General features: G+C 34.8%; 1 long non-coding RNA gene across 1 annotated transcript; it reads right to left on the bottom strand.

The window, feature by feature from the left end:
- Window positions 1–9,519: 9,519 nt before the first annotated feature.
- LOC146898886 (uncharacterized) lies at window positions 9,520–11,663 on the bottom strand. Its single transcript, XR_015024184.1, has 3 exons — window positions 11,609–11,663; window positions 10,065–10,123; window positions 9,520–9,873 (listed from the first exon to the last, which is right to left on the bottom strand). It is a non-coding gene; the product is annotated as an uncharacterized LOC146898886 (long non-coding RNA).
- Window positions 11,664–18,078: the final 6,415 nt, after the last annotated feature.

Consider the following 18,078-nt stretch of genomic DNA (forward strand, 5'->3'; position numbering starts at 1 on the left):
CTGGGATGCAAACCAGTAGGAATAAAGTCAGTGACCTCTCTTCCTTTTATGCTTGGAGGATTCTGCACCCAAGTTTTCAAAATCTTAACTTCTTGTAGATTGCTGTCACCACTTTTCAGCCAATCTTGAAGCTTTTGTTGAGCCATGTCTTGAGCATCAATACAAGTTCTTTGAAGTGTAGTCAAGATGTAGTCAACTCTTTCCTTCAGTCTTTGCCATTGCTTTTCATAGCTGTCCTTGTAAATCAAGTCATTCCTAGCCTAAATGAGCTTGTTTAGCTCCTGAAAGATCTTCTCACACACATCTGTTAATATAGTAGAATCTAGAAAGATGGTTGGTGGTGAGGGTACTTTTGAAGGTTTGGTAGGAGCAACAGATTGTATAGCTTAATGGGAGGATGATGGTTGGCTGTTTGTGGATGTTGGAGTTTGATTGTTGGTTGAGGGTTGATCAGGAACAGACTTTTCAATCACAGTAGAGGATGATTGCTCAACCTCAACATCAGAAGCATCTGATGTGATCATAAAGTCAGGTTCACTGACGGTTTCAGGGATAGATTGATCAGGAACAAGTTGTTCAGCGACAAAGAGTTCATAAACAACATGTTCAGGTGTAGAGACATGTTCAAAGAAAGCTGTTGAGGCCATATGTAGTTTTGGTATTTGATTTTGGGGGTTTTCTAAAGTAACTTCCATAGAAGCTACTTCAGAGGCTTTCTGTAGATTTGGCTCAACTCCTGGTAGTTCACCTGAGTAGTGACTAACCAAATTATCTAACATAGAAGTTTCAGGAGCTTGGTTGGATGAAGCGGGTTGAGATGATGATGAAGCATTAAGTTTGGATAACTCAGAACCTATATGTTCATCTATGAACTCTGCATCAGCAGGAATAACATTTAAGGGTTGGATCATTAGTGGTTTAAAAGGATGATTAGCAAATCTGCTTTCATTTGAGACATGCCAATGATTCTTTCAATAATGTTTGAGTTTATAGGTTCATGAGGGATGTTGTCAGCAGCCTTTTTGTGGAGTTTGGTTGAGTAAACCAGGCCTATAGGTATATCATCTAAGTTTAAAAAGGATGATGAGGATGTGGATTAGGAGGACAAGGATAGGGTTGAGTCTGATTCTACTACTATAATATCTTCAGAGTGTGGCGAATCAGGATTACCTATATCAGCTTCTGGAGCAGCAGCTTCTGAACTAGCAGCTTCATCCTCCTGAGCTTCTGCACCAGTCTTAACAACCATCAGCATACTCCCAACTTCTAAAGTTACCATTTCCTGTAGATCTTCAGTAGCTTCAACCACTTGTTGTGCAATAACACCAGCATCTTCCCTTGCAATGCTTGATGCAGAAACTTCTATACCCTTTGCAAGTTCCCTGATCTTTGTAAGTGTAACAGCATCTTCAGCCTTGTTTTTCTTCACTTCCCTTGTGACCAACTCAGCAGTAGCCACAATCTGATCTTCCTCTTCAGCCACGTATATTGACTTTTTTTATCTTCCTGATAATAGTCTTCCTCTTCTTCTTTGGGATTGGAGGTTGATCAGGAGCAGTTTGAGAGGAAGCAGCAGCTTTCCCACTTCTGGTTCTTCTGTTCAGAATAGTATCTATATCTAGGTCCTGAACTTCCTCCTGAATGGATGGTACAGTATGACCAATAACATTCACCTTGATAGGAGCCTTTTCCTTCTTTGTCTTCTTGGCCTTCTTAGCAAGTTGTTTTGGAGCCTCTTCCAAATATTCATCTTTGGTGATTTCTTTCCTCTTGGACTTCCTGCTTCTTGCTACAGGAAAAGCAACACCACAAATATTCTCAAGTACATCTTCAAGTCTGATAACTTTGCCAGTTGTGCAAAGTGGTCTTTGATGTAATTCATCTGGACTTCAAGAGGGTCCTTCTTGCAGATGGGAAGGAAGTTTTCCATCGGATTTGATTGTGCACTTGATTCACTCAAATCAGTGCTGAGCTTTGTGACGACCTCAATAAACTTCATGTTCTTGAGTTTTTTCCCATTGATGACCTTTCCTGTTGTAGTAGCCAGTTGCTCATCTAGGAAGAAGTTTACCTTGCTGAGAGCATTCAGAATCCCTCCTTCATAAAGGATCTCTGAGATGAGTCTTCCATAGGGAACCCATCACCTCTTGTTCTCTTGGCTTTCCCTAAGCTCCTTGATCATGTGCTTGAATATATAGTTGGGCACGTTTGCTTTTTCCTTCCTAATGAAGTAGTGAAGGAATATCCTGCGCTCCAAAGATGGTTGATCACTCCCACCACCTTTTGGTAGCAGATTCTCATTCTGAATCTTCAGAAGCATCTTCTTCTCCATGATCAATTCAGTATATGCACCTTTCTTTGTCCTGTTGAACATGGATTGATTGACAATCTCGTTCCATGGACTGGTCTTAGGATTGGTTATCCTACCTGTGCGTGTTTCCTGATGCATCTCTTCTAAGAACAAAAGCTATATTCTCTTATGAGATGAAAACTGGGATTCCCATGATGCTTGACCTAATCTCAATGCATCTGAATGGTTCCAACCTCATTTCTTCTCTAGTCCTCCCTTTAAGAGTAGGGTTAATCAACACTTTCTCTGTTTCTTCTAAATTAGCAGCATTTCTATCATAGACATGCGCTCTCACCCAGAAGTTCCTTACCAAGGTCTCATATGTTGGGACATTCAACATATTGAAGTACTCCATCAACCCTTGCGTTTAATAATAGCTTATGATGTCACACCTATGATAAGCTAAAGAAGTGAAATCAACTAGATTCTTCGTTTGAATCTTTAGGTCTTATTCTTCCAAAGACATGATCCTTCCTTTGATTTCGTAGGAAGGTGCTTCTTGCATGCTAGATGATGATTCTGGAATAGAACTGGATGACGCCGTTGAAGTTGAAGAAATCTTTTTAGGGTTCTAGGTTTTGATTGTAGAGAATGTGTTTTACTTCGCAAAGAACAGTTGAGAATAAAAAGTGTTGGTTGTGAAGTGAGTAGTGTGTGAATTGTACAAGTTTTTTGAGTAAAAACGATTGCAATTCAGTAGGGGATAAACAAACACAACATTAATGACATAGGGGGCGCGTGATAGTATATTGAAAGCATAAAATCATCATTGCCCTCCTACGTTATACACCAGTACAGATAAGCCACGTCAGAAGTTCTCAGAGTAACTGCCAAGTTAGTGGGAAAGGTGTTACTAAAAAGTAACTTCCAGCATTTCCACTAACTCTGCTATTCAGGAGCGCAAAACCCAACTTTTGGAGTTCAGATGCTGATATCATCTTCAGAAGCACATTTTCCTTAGAATCTCAGTAAAGAGCTTCTGATGGACCACAACTTCTGGACAAACTTCATGACCTAAATTTCTATTCAGGAGCAAGAAAATTTTAATCAGACACAAAGTGCATGTTCAAATTTTTCTTTATAAAATCAAATATTTCCACAGTTAAAGGCTTAGTAAATATATTACTCCATAGATGCTCAGTATCAATGAATTGTATATCTATAATTCCTTTTTAAACATAATCTCTAATAAAATGGTGTTTGATTTCAATATGTTTGGCTCTTGAATGTAGAATTCGATTTTTTGACAAACAAATAGCAGCAGTATTATCATAATAAATGGGAATACTGTTATCATTAATTCCAACTGAAGTTTCATCCAAAGTAGTTGTGTACAACAACTTGAAGTTGAGATGTATTATGCTTCTGCTGTAGACATATCAATAGTTGCTTGTCTTTTGCTAGCCCAGGATATCAAATTTTCACCCAAAAACTGGCAATTGCCACTGGTTGAGTTTCTTTCAATCATATCACCAGCATAATCAGCATCACAAAATCCAACCAACTGATAATCTAAGGATTTCCAATAAAGGAGTCCAAGATTAGTTGTTCCTTTCAAATACCTGAAGATTCTCTTAACAACAGTTAAATGAGATTCTCCAAGATCTGATTGGAATCTTGAACAAAAGCATACACTGAACAAAATATCTGGCCTTGATGCAGCGAGGTATAAAAAAATAACCAATCATACCTCTATATAGCTTCTAGTCTACTGTTGATCCAGTATCTTCTTAGCTTAAGGTGTAGGTTGGATGCATTGGAGTGTTCATCACTTTACAATCTTCCAGCTTGTACTTCTTCAGAAACTCCTTAGTATATTTTAATTGATGAACATATACTCCATCTTTGCTTTGATTGATTTGAATTCCAAGGTAGAACTTCAGCTCTCCCATCATGCTCTTTTCAAATTCATCCTGCAATAACTTAGAAAATTCCTTGCAAATAGATGCATTAGTAGAACCAAATATTATATCATCAACATATATATGCACAATAAGAATGTCTTTCTCAAGGGTCCTCCTGAAGAGTGTTGAGTCAACTTGGCCTCTTTTAAAATCATTTTTGATCAATAAATTACTTAGTCTATCATACCAAGCTATGGGGGCTTGTTTCAAGCCATATAGTGATTTCTTTAGTTTGTAAACATGGTCAGGATGCTTAAGATCCTCAAAATAGGAGGTTGCTTGACAAACACTTCTTCTTCAATGAATCCATTAAGAAATGCACTCTTGACATCCATTTAATATAATATTATGCCATGATATTGCTTCCAATCTTGCAACTGGAGCAAATGTTTCAGTATAATCAATGCCTTCTTGTTGGCTGTAACATTGTGCAACAAGTCTTGCTTTGTTTCTGACTTCTTCACCTTGTTCATTCAACTTGTTTCTGAATACCCATTTTGTTCCAATAATGTTCTTATGTTGAGGTTTGGGTACCATATCTCACACATAATTCCTTTGAAATTGATTAAGCTTTACCTGCATAGCCAGTATCCATCCATCATCTGAACGTTCTTCATCAACTGTAGCAGGTTCAATCTCTGATAACAGTCCTATCATAGACTCTTCTTGTATGAAGTATGATCTTGTTCTTCTAGGACTCTATTTGTTTCCAATGATTTGCTCCTCAGGATGTGAAGACTTTGTACTTGAATGAGTTCTTGGATTGAGTAGCTTGCTGAGAGCCATCTTGAGCTTCATCAGAAGCAACTTCATCTTGTGCTTCTGAGGTAAGTTCAGCTTCTGGACTATCGTCAGATTCAGCTATCTAATCAGGTTCTGGAGTATCTTCAGGAACCTGTATATCTGCAAAACTTTCATCTTGCTCTGGATTTTTACTTTCAGGCTCTTTGTCATCAAATTTAACGTGCATTGATTCTTCAACACAAAGTGTTTATGAATTATACACTCTGTATGCCTTTGACCTTTCAGAGTAACCTAAAAAGATTCCTCTTTGGGGATTGGCATCAAATATCTTTAGGTAGAGCTTGTAATTTAGAATGTAACAGGTACATCCAAATTGATGAAAGTAAGAGATATTGAGTCTTCTTCCCTTAAAGAGTTCATATGTTGTTTTCTCCAAGATACGTCTGATATAGATTCTACTTTGGACATAACATGTTGTATTCACTGCTTCTGCCCAAAAATGTTTAGCCAAATTGTTTTAATGAATCATGGTTCTAGCCATTTCTTGTAAAGTTCTATTATTTCTCTCTACAACCCCATTTTGTTGTGGAGTTCTAGGAGAAGAGAATTTATGGACAATTCCAAGTTTTTCACAAAAGTTTTCAAATGGCTCATTTTCCAATTCTCCACCATGATCACTTATTACTTTTAAAATTTTCATTTCTTTTTCAGACTGTATTTGAGTGCAGAAGTTACTGAATACATCATAAGCATTATCCATGCTTTTCAGGAATTTTACCCAAGTCCATCTGCTGTAATCGTCAACAATAATTAATCCATATTTACTTCCATATAAGGATGCAGTGCTAACTGGTCCAAATAAATCAATATGAAGTAATTCTAAGGGTCTGGAGGTTGAGACAATGTCTTTTGTTTTAAAAGTTGATTTCACAATCTTCACCTTTTGGCATGCACCACAAAGTGCATCTGAATGATAGTCAATGTCTGGTAGGCCTTTTACAAGTTGTAACTTACTAAGCTTAGAGATTAATCTCTAGTTAGCATGTCCCAACCTTCTATGCCACACCATTTCTTATCATTCACTGACAAAAGACAAATTACCTTCTGATCAACCAGTTCAGAGAAGTTAATTTTATAGACATTCTCCATCCTCTTTCCCTTGAATACTATGAACTTATTATCTTTGTTGATTACTGTGCAGTTGGTCTTTTCAAACATCACATCATAACCATTGTCACAAAACTGACTGATACTCAAAAGGTTATGTTTAAGACCATCTATCAACCACACATTGTTAATTGAGATAGAGGAGTCGCCAATAGTTCATGTACCAATGATTTTGCCAGACTGGTTGCCTCCAAACTTTACACTTACTCCTTCTTTCATTGTGAGAGTGAGGAACATAGACTTCTCTCCTGTCATATTCCTTGAGCAACCGTTGTCTAGGTACCATGATTTTTGATTTTCCTTTGCTCTTAGACATATCTATAGCATTGACAATTTCAGATTTAGGTACCAATTGTTGTATGGGTCCTTTCAGGTTAGTGCTAGAAGTTTTACTCTTCACTTCTTGTACCTTGTGATGTGAGTTTGGTAGCTTCTGGTTAATCATTACCTTAGGTTTTACAACCTTTGGTTTTGATTCCCCAGGAGCATTAACTGCTTTGTTCTTCTAAAACTTAGACTTCAGGACCTCAAATTCAGGTTTCAACAGACTCTAAGGAACATGTTCTGATCTCTTCATAATCTTGATCTTTGAAGTCTTAGAATCAGAGTTTATCATTACCTTTGGCTAAGAGTTCTTAGCTATAGAGCTGGAAGCTTCAGGTTCTGATTGAACCACAGTTTCAAACTTAGCACCTTCAGGTACAAAGAAGGTTTTCAATCCTTCCTTGATGCATTCACAACATGCTTTGAGACTGATTTCATTAGGTTTCCCTCCTGAAAATCCAATCCTTTTACCATTGTTTCTGTAAATGCTGTAAATCATTGAAGCAACTTTGCTTCTGTCAATACCAGATATAATAAAATCCTCAAGAGCAATTTCATGTTTGCTTAAATACTTTCCATTACACTTTTCTTGTAGCTTCTGACAAAGATACTTGAGCTTCTCTACATAAGTTTTACAAATGAAGTCAAAGCCTCTAAGTCCTTCTTCAGAAGCTTTTAGGTCCAATAGAGTTTATTCTTGTTGTTTCATTAAATCAACATATTTTTCTTTTAAATCTTTCAACTCATTGGTTCTTAGTTCAAAATGTGTAAGAAGTTCTTTAACAGACTCAATAAGTTCTTCTCTGGGAATTTTAGAATATACCTCATTTTCATCTTTAAAGTCTGAATCAGGTTCTGCTTCTGAAGTCACATTAGCCATTAACCCCATAGCTACATTTGCTTCATCTCCAGCTTCTTCCTTTTCAGACCCAGATTCACTATCCAAATCTTCTCAGGTTGCCATTAAACTCTTCTTAAACTGCTTTTTGAATTTCCTTGTGTTGAAACTTGATTTCTTTGACTTATCCTTTGATTTCTCCTTCAGAAGATCAGGGCAATCAGCAATGAAGTGTCCAGGCTTCTTACAGTTGAAGCATCCCTTCTGATCTTCTTTCTTGGAGCTCTTGTAGCCACCTCTCTTACTCAGAAACTTCCTGTTCTTCCTTGCCAGATACTCAAGCTTGTTGGAAAGCATAGCCATCTTCGCAGTAGGATCTTCATCAGAGTCTCCATCAGGTGACTCTTCTTCAGATTCAATAATTTTAAGAGCTTTTGATGACTTCCCTTTAGATGGTAGAGCAATAAATTTAAATCTTGAGAGACTTATCTTATGAATCTTGAGAGAGCTGAAAGATCTTCAACACTTAAAGTGTTTAAATCTTTAGCTTCCTCAATAGCAGTAACCTTTGGTCCCCATCTAGCAGGCAAGCTTCTCAGTATCTTGCTAACATGATCTAAAGCAACATCACTCTTCTTCAGTATTTGTAGTCCAGAGACTAGGGTTTGAAACCTTGAGTACATCTCCTCAATAGTTTCATCATCCTTCATCTTGAACAACTCATACTGATGAACAAGCATAACAACTTTTGGTTTTCTGACCTTCTTCCAGCCTTCATAGTTAGCACAAAGAGAAGCAAACATTGCTTTAGCAGTGGATTTGTCACCCATCTTTACATACTCTGCTTTAGGTATAGTAATGACAAGTGCTCTTCTGATAATATCGTGCTTCTTGTAAAGTTTCTTCAGAGCAGGAGTATGTTTCATCCTGTCAACAGCAGCTCCTTCTTCATCAAGGACAAAGTCACCAACACCATCTTCAAGTATGTCCCATAGTTCTTCATCTAAACCCATGACATAGCTGTAGAAGTTGGTTTTCCGCCAAGAAAATTCTTCAGGATCTCCATTGAACTTAGGAATTTTTCCAAAGTTAGATTTCTTGCTGTCACCATAGTCATATGGAACAACATTGTTGTTCCTAGTCTCATAACTGGTGGTATCACCAGACATGTTTTTCTCAGATCTTTTTCTGTTACACTGTTAAGTGTTAAGACAACAGACCAAAGCTCTAGATACCAATTGAAGGTGAGAAAAACACAAGAAAGGGGGTTGAATTGTGTTAGCTTTTTCTTCGTTTTCTCCTAAGCTGAAAACACTGACCAGAAGCAAATAGAGTTCTGCTTCTGAACTGATGTTCAGGACTAACTTGCAGCGGATAAAATCAGAGAGAGGAAAGAAGAAATGAACAAATCAATTATACATGTTGTTGTTGTTGTTGTTGAATTATGCCATGTGTATTCTTAGCGGTGAAGTTGTGGTTTAAATTGTGAAGTTATGTTGATTTTTATGTGGGAAGGACCGAAATGAATAGATGATGATTTGAGACGAATTGGTGTATTACTCTCATGTTTGTTGTGGTTTTGAATGTCTTTTTATGTTTGTAATCGAGTATTTACACTATGTGGTCAAATTTGGGGTTGAAGGGATCAAAATTGGGGATTTTGGGTGGAAAATGGTAAAAACCCGTAAGAATTCTATTAGAACAGGGGACAGCGTGCTTGAAGCGAGCTGGGAGCGAGTTCTCTTGGAAGCAACTCGCTTGAAGCGAGTAAATCTAGCTTGAAGCGAGTTGCTCAGGATCATGGATTTAAATTATCGTTTTAGAGAGAATTAAGTTTGGTTTTTTCGCCGTCTTGCTGCATTGTTTTGCTTTCCTCTCTTGTTGCGGTGCCCGTTCGGTTCGGATCGACAAATTAGCTCCATTTCTGTGCACATCAATGATTTTGAAATCTTCAACATTATCCACATACATTTTGGACACTTTCATTTCGTCATATTTGTAGGCTTTACCATAATTGAAAGCATTTTGCCGTTATATTATATTAATCTAAATGTTGCGAGTTTGTTTTAGGTTCATCTTGTTCGATTATAGTGATTTGAATTTTGTGTTGTTGGATGTATTTCTTTCAATTTAAATGAATGAATGTGCTTTTTAGTAAAGAAAAAAGGCATGAAATATGTATAGAGGAAGAATTATAGAAAGAAAATGAGAACGATAATATTACTCTTAAAGTGATGACATTTATTACAGTGACACAGCCATGCGACTGCTGCTACATTTATTGAAATTCAGATAGATATCTAAGTAAACCAACTGATTAGTTGGAACAAAGATATTGTTTATTAAAAGTAGTATGTAGCTGCATAATATAATGCATGGGATATTTTGTTTCTTCAACATATCAAGATTAAGGGGCAATCTCGACCGGCATCTTCAAGAATCCTTTTCCATTGGAGTAAAAGATCGTCTTCTGGAAGTTGTATTTTGCATAGTCGATAGTGAGAATCTCGAAGTAGCGTGCTGCTTCGACGTTGGAAGTAAAACACCTGCCATGTTTGATTTCAGAATTAGGATAATAACCGCAAAAGCTCCCACTTCCCTTTTTGATGCAGTCATCGTGAGATTGACATAAGTTGGGATGATCCTCGACCACCTTCATCGCAGTTGATGTGGGAATGCAAACACCACTAAAAAAACTAAAAATGATGCAAGAACATCTTGGGCCACAATAAAGTACCTCAAATGCTGTGCAAAAAGTATTTTCACATGCTTCTACCTTCTTCATCGGTGATATTACTGCAAATGGAACATTCGGTTAAAATTCGAACAAATACAACCACATACTTACACAACCATGAATGCAAACTTACGACCCTAGGTTATTGGTTATGTGGATCTTGGCTCTCACTATCTTATCATGTATATATTAAAAATTGAATACCTTTTTTTTATAAGTCAATAAGTAGGTTGGGCATCAAGCAACGCCAAAAACATTCCAACATATTATTAAAAAAGGGAAAAATAAATATGCAAGAGGGAGACTAGGTCAAAACCCTTAAAAAGAAGCGCATAAAAAGAAAATAAACAAAAGAAATCCTAGGGAAAAGATAGTTAGGCAAGCTATTCTTATCCCTAAAGAAATTCTAAGACAGAAGTGACATATAGTAATATCGTTTGATAAAAAAATATATAGTAATATAGATATTTTTACTAATATCATATATACATAGTAACATATTATTATATACACATAGCAATCCTTTTATAAAATTATGGAGACCATAAAACATATTGTGCACTCATTACTTTCTTCCTTTCTTTTTATGTATCGTTTGAGTAAAGATTTTGTGTTTCTATTGAACTGTCATTTTTGTAGTTTAAGGTTATAATTTATCAATTATACACTTTCTCGCTTACTTCCCTTTTTTATGATAAACCTAGAGGAGAATTGCTATATCTCCCGAATTTTAATTTCCCGAATTTATCCCGAGAGCAGTTTAGCCAATCAAAACTCATGTTTTTCCACAATACAAGGACGTTAATTGTGTAGTGGGTAGTTCCATTTCAATTGCCCACAATTCTCGGAACCCTCTTCTAATAATACAACAGCAAATATTTGTAAAAAAAGAACAAAAACAACGCAAAAAGGCAACAAATCATTAGGGATACTCTCGGGAAATAATGTCTCGTGAGATTTAGCATTTTTCAACCTAGAATGAGGAAAAAAATCAAGGCGCAACACAAACCAAAAACCCTTTCTCAATTACTCTTACAAATATTATTCATAATGTACACGCGTTAGCACAATAAAAAACGGACATAAGGACACCGATTGCCAATCCGAAAGGTAGTAGCAGACTAGTAGTAGTAGTAATAATAGAAAATAATAATAATATTAATTATAATAATAATAATGATAATGATAATGATAATAATAATAATAATAATAATAATAATAATAATAATAATAATAATAATAATAATAATAATAATAATAATAATAATAATAATAATAATAATAATAATAATAATATATTTAGAACAAAGGTTAGTTAGGTACTTAATAATTTATTACTAAAAAGACTACTCCATTAATTGGGTGTTGTTTCTGATAAATATCTCATGAATTCTTACATAAAATGAAATATATGGTATATAATGGTAAGACGAATAGTAAAATAGACGCAGATTGTGGCAGCAAAGATGAAAGCCAAAGCAATTGCTTAAATATAAAAAGAAATGCATGGTATGTATTAGTGAGAAAAGTTGTAAAATACACACATATTGTGGCAAGGAAGACAACAGTCAAAGCAAGCTTAAGATAAGCCATTTTTTGATCGAAAGGATAAACTAGCTTCAATTGTCTGTTATGAAAGATTAGCTTTGAGTTGCATAGTTTATTCCGGGATGCAACAATATATAGAGACATCCTGATAATAGTGACAATAATAATAATTGTATTAAATTGAGAAGGACGGATCATGGGATGAGTAAAGATAAATAAATATTACTACGACCCAAAAAAAAAATTATTAAATTGAGAAGCAAAGTTCAATAGGATTAGAAATAAGTTGAGTTGAGTCAAGCTCGTCTATCTTCGACTCAATAAGAATTGATTCAACTTGAGTCTCAGATAAACTTTTTTTTTCTTTCATCTTGAGTTTGGGTAGTTAAAGTTGATCAACATTTTGGCTTGGCATAATGTTGCAAATTATTCTTTAAATGATGATAGTATTAGTAGGTGTATTTGCATGTTAGTAGTATTTGATTGTTTTTATTAATATGTTTTTTTAAGGAATCAATAAGCCATGTTTAATGACCACTCTCATTTAGAGGTGATAATATTAGTAGCTATAATTATTTTTTAGGGATATTTGGTTGTTTTTATTAATGTGTTTTTGACTCTATTTCAATATTATGGAATCAAGAATCAGGTGATTTAAATATTTTCTTTCAACAATCTACTTGATTTGAGAATAAAAAGTCAATTTTTTTTTAAAGTTTTGATTCTGTCATTTGAAATAATAATTCATGCCCAAAGACAAATCATTATAAAACTTGTTCAAGAACAAATCCGCAATGCTCCTTTACTTGTTGTTGCATATATGAATTTTATTTAATTTTTATATAATAAGTATTTTTTGTTAAAATTTATTCATACACTTGAATAGAAGGCAAGCGGACAACAAGGTGCGCCGCTATACCTTTTTGGATGGCAAAATCAATACTCATAAACACAACATTGATGGACTTAGGAGACATGACATTGCTATACATGCCCTTTTGGACTCTATATTATGTAGAATGTCAACAACCTCTGGTGCTAGGAAAGCAAAAGTGTCATAAGAAAATGGTATAAAAGCATGTTGATTGTCATAACACGCTTTCTTATATTTGGCCACTTTACTTGACGCAACTTTTAGGGCTGCATGTCTTACGGTAAAAGGCCCGACACATAATCCCACAAGTGGTGAGACCCCAATCAAGTCTACACATAAATGTCTTCCTTCTACCCATCCATACACCATAACATCCACATACTTAAATATTAATCATTCATTAAGATAATTTACTTCTCATGCAATGCACGGGTCGAATTTAAATAAAAGTTAGTATGGACCACAACTTTTACAAATGAACCAAAGCACCACAACATCTGACATAGGCTGCTAGCAAACAGAGGTACTACGATACAAAATGTTAATTATCAGGCCACCTCCGTTAAATAATTAAATATTTTGGGTTTTCTTTTTCTTTTTAACAATATTGTGGGTTGTTGATTCACGGGTTGTGAAGGTAAATAAATATTTATTCTTTCGTTTGTCAAAAAAAAATATTTATTCTTTCGTTTTTTTTTTTGGTTACACTATTTATTCTTTCGTTAAAATAGTAAAAATTTCATTAATTATAAAATAAATGATCCGGCGAAGTTGATGAATAATTTAATCTATTTTGTTTAAAATAAATTCATTCAGTACCCATTGCTGCTTGACTGATCCCTCCTTCTAATATGATGAGGGTAGCAGGGAAATTTCCCCTCGTACTCACGTATTGAGTATTCATCGTGGGCATGTTCGCTGTAAACTACTAGAACATCGACCTGTGAGATGCACGGGTCCAACAAATGAAGAAAAGCGACGAATAAGTTATATTGTCTAATTGGGTTGTAATTTAATAGTTCCATAAGGAATATGATGTATTACATAATTAATATTAGGTTGACATCGTTAGAGTATGACATCATTAATTTGTTCAAAAAAGAGTATGACATCATTAAAGTACAAATAAGAGTCATGGACAATTTATGCAAACACGTTCTTGGATTTACATGGACAATTTACAAAGCAAAATTTTACTACATTAGAATATATAACCATCTTTGATTTTTATAAACTCTAAATGGGAATGAAGATAATGGAGGTTAGATGTTTGAGACATGCTAACCTCTAAGGCTTAAGAGAGGTTACACGTTCATTCAATCCTAAATAGGTTCAAACATATACATTCAATCCTAGTCATGTATGATTTACCATATCTTACATTAAAAAAAGATAACTAATGATAGAAAAGTATCTTGGCCATTTTCTGATTGAAATTACATATGGATGCATGTTAAAATCATAAAATAAGTTGAACTTTTTAAAACTTGAATACTATTAATGTATCCAAACTGAGTTGAATTTGTCAACTTGTTCAAATTTGAGTATTTTAGATCCTCTAAATTTATATGTAGGTGACCTGCTTAAACTATATATCATGTGATGTCCAATAATTGTTAACTTGTAGAGAAGTAAGCTGATTTAATTATATTCTTTGAGGTATAGAAGCATCTTGCTCAAATTTTACACTATGTCTGAGCATATTTGATGTCTTATAGCTTTGCTTCTATCTCGTAAAATCACAAAATAAGTTGAACTTATTTAAATTTGAGTATTAACGATGTATCCAAACTTTGTTTAACTTATTTAAATTTTGTTTACGCTATGTCAGCACATAATTTTTTTTGTCTTTTATATTTTCTTCTAGCAATATATCAGATGAGATAATTTGGAAATACAATATATTATACTGAATCAAAATAAAGGTGGACATATAACTTAAAGCAAAAAAGACATTCATTAGATTTTCTTAGGTTAAGGAAACATTTTACACGTTGTTACTGAAAATATAAAACAAAAATACATCTCTAAATCATCATTGGTAAGTCTGAGATTAAAAACAGAAACAACTTAAAAACATATAAGAAAAATACATAGAACTAACCACATCTGAATCTCGTGTATTACAATCAAAATTCGATTTTATCTACATTTTGAATAACCCCAATTAGAAATTTCTGAAACATGGAGTGACTCAAAGAAAATATGATGTATCTAAAATACCTTTAAAAAAACACACATTTCCTTGACTATCCTGACCCGTGAGAGGGTGAAGATGATTTCTGCCGAGGGGGTTAAGCTTTAGTAATAAGAGATAGACATGAGCATATGAATGTCATTCATTGCGTGACAAAGGGGTGAGAAGGTCAAATGTTAAAATTTATTGTATGGTAAAAGAGCATTTAAAAGACTGATCTTAAAGAAGAAGGTCAAACAATTGCATTTAAATGAGGATAAAATTTTCGGATTTGATATGAATGAAATTCATTGCGTGACAAAGGGGTAAGAAGGTCAAATGTTAGAATTTATTTTGTGGTAAAGGAGCATTTAAAAGATTAATCTTAAAGAAGAAGGTCAAACAATTGCATTTAAATGTTTAAATGAGGAGAGAATTTTCGGATTTGATATGAATGGCAAAAGTGCATTTAATGAATGTCAAATGAGTGATAAGGTCAAATGTGAAAATTCGAAATACTTTAAGGACATTTAAATGAGAAATTCAAACATGAATGACATTTATTGCGTGACAATTTCGCACAATGATCCGTAGCAATTTGAGGTTTTGTAATTAATGTTATGAAGGTCAATGTTGTCTTTTTTCGATTTTTAATAAAAGAAATTATTTATTGTTAATTATCCTACATGGCAAGTCACTTCATCATTTTTAAATATAAAATATGAAAAAATTGACTTTTATATGTTTGTTACTTGTATATACTTTAAAAGATAAAGGACCCAAATGTTAAATAAAAAAAAAAAAAGATAAATGACTAAAGTGATACAAATAAATAAGATAAACAATATTTAATGTAATTTTGCCTAGATTATAAGTCATCCTCTATAAAATCATACTTTATGAACTAACTTATCAATTAACCGTTATTTTTTATCAAACAAATCCTATGTTAATCAGCTTAATGCTCGACTGTGCAAAAATGGATGAGAAAATAATTCTTAATGTAATATCATCTTTTTAACTCTTTTTTGGGATAACTCATCTTTTGTCCCTATACATGAAACCATTTGATTGTTAGGTTTATGCTATCCTTTTGAAGGTAAAATCAGGTTAATGCAAAATGTCATTTGAAAACATTTTTCAAGTTCCAATCATGAACTGAAAGTGACTATAGATGTGTTTATTAGAACGTAGCCACTAACCATATTTCATGTTCCAGCTGGATGTAGTTGCAACTTTAAATCATCATAAATTATGTTTCTAAGTTGGAGAAAGTTGAACTTTGTAATAATTTCAATTTATTAGGGACTGAGATCATATATTTCATCCATTGTATTGTTTAAAGAAGTAATTCCCTGCAGAGTGAAGGGGCTAATACTGAATCTGCTGCTGGCTCATAGCTTACTTTTTGGAACACCAATTGGTTCATTTCTGGATCTTTTTTCTACTTCTCGTGATACCTGTCTCACTGCCTCCTTCGGCAAATAACGTGTCCGGCTCAGCCAAAGTCCTCCATCAACTATCATAGTGTCGCCATTAATGTATTTTCCTTCACAATTTTAAAAAATTAAAGGAATAAAATAGTCACTGTTTGAGATGCCTAGGGTTACAAATGCATCCGTTTCAAAAGAACTACATGGTTAGTATTCATTGAGTAAAAATGGGATAGAGAAACAAAGACTAACAATCTACATTTCAAAACAAAGACTAACAATCTGATAATTATATGATGGCAAAGATAATACAGGGATATAAAAAGAACACTAACGAACCACCTTCCAAAATTCCTTTTTATCAACATATGAAAGTTTGTATGTTGGCTTCTAAACCCTTTTCTACAGTGTTTTGTTTCTACACACTCTCACACATATTCATCTGATACAAGGTTTATATTTATAGTGGAAAGCATCCCTCAAGATATAGAAGCAATACAGGCCGAAAAAACACAATTTCTAATTTTGCTGTTACGCAAAATCGGCCACCGAATGCTCCAAGTCGGCCACCGATTTTTCCTACCTGAAAACTGATTTTGAGTCACTTTTCAACAGTCTCCTCCCCTTCTCCATACAAAACACACATACGTGACTCCCCTGGATCTAAAACGTGAGCGTGCAAGATTTGATCGCGTGGGAATACGATCAAGAAGTAAAGTTCATGAAAACGCCACAATATTACGTCGCCGGACTCTTCCATACATTACCAAACACCCCTTCTTCAAAAGAACTCAAACCTTCATCTAGTAATAAAAGCTTCCCTAACACTCTCTAAGAATAGAGAACTAAGAAATGACCCTCCTCCTCCAGCATCCACATCCACACGTCCTCCTCCTTTCCCAAAACAACACCTTCAATAAGAGCCGATAAATTTTGAATTAAATTGTCTTCCCAATAAAATGATTGTCTCCTCCAACAAAGGTTCGAAGACGCCACCCCATCTTGAAGTCTCCAAAAATCCCCTACCTTGGCCTCCTTTTGAGTCGAAATAGAATAAAGTCGAGGTGATAGAGAGTGGTAGGTACCTCTCCCTCCAAAACCTAGTCTTCCTCCCACTAGCCACCCTTTGCACCACCCTATTCACGAACCAATTTTTCCCCACACTCCCTTCCAAAGTCAATAAAACCTTCCAACACCCCTAGGTAAATCTTGTCCATCTAGTCCCCTCCACCGGCGTATAACCACTAACATTGTCCATCTAGTCCATCTAGAAGATTGGAATTGCATTCAATACGGGATTGAGGAGTATTATTCTACCTCTTACACTCACATATCTACTTCTCTACAAGGTAAACCTATTTCTAAATTGATCCTACATTGGCTCCCAGGTCGAAACCTTTTTTGGATTGGCTTCCACCGGCAACCCCAAGTACTTGAAAGTAATAGTTCCTTCTTTACAATGCAAGAAACCACAAGCCACGTCCATGAAGACTCTTGGGACATTAACCAAACCACTGAAGTCAACGGCCACCAGTGCAAGAGGATCTCCTTGCTTCAAACCTCTTTGTACATTTATCTCCTCTGTCAGACTCCGACTAACAAGAATGGATGTATTCCCCCCAAACACACAAGCCTTCATCCACCTAACCCATTTTTCATCCATTCCAACCTTGTTCGTCATATATTTCAACAAACCCGAATCCACAGAATCATAAGCCTTTTCAAAATCAACCTTTAAAATCAAACATTCTCGTTTCGACCTTTTCGCCAAGTCTACCACCTCATTCAATAACAACACTCCATCCACTAAATGTGTCTAGCGTAATTGCAAAATGGAAAGTGTACCAGTCGTTTTCATCAAGTAATAAAGTTAGTAAGTACAGTATCGTATCCACAGGGATTGTCCTTTCGTCCGAACAATTCTAGTTACTTATTTTTGTAAGTTTGACTGTATAAAATTTAGTTGCAGTTTTTATTTGTTTG

This window comes from Medicago sativa, chromosome 8 (genome assembly GCF_051527215.1).
Source record: "Medicago sativa cultivar Bolivia chromosome 8, Bolivia_mono, whole genome shotgun sequence".
NCBI lineage: Eukaryota > Viridiplantae > Streptophyta > Magnoliopsida > Fabales > Fabaceae > Medicago > Medicago sativa.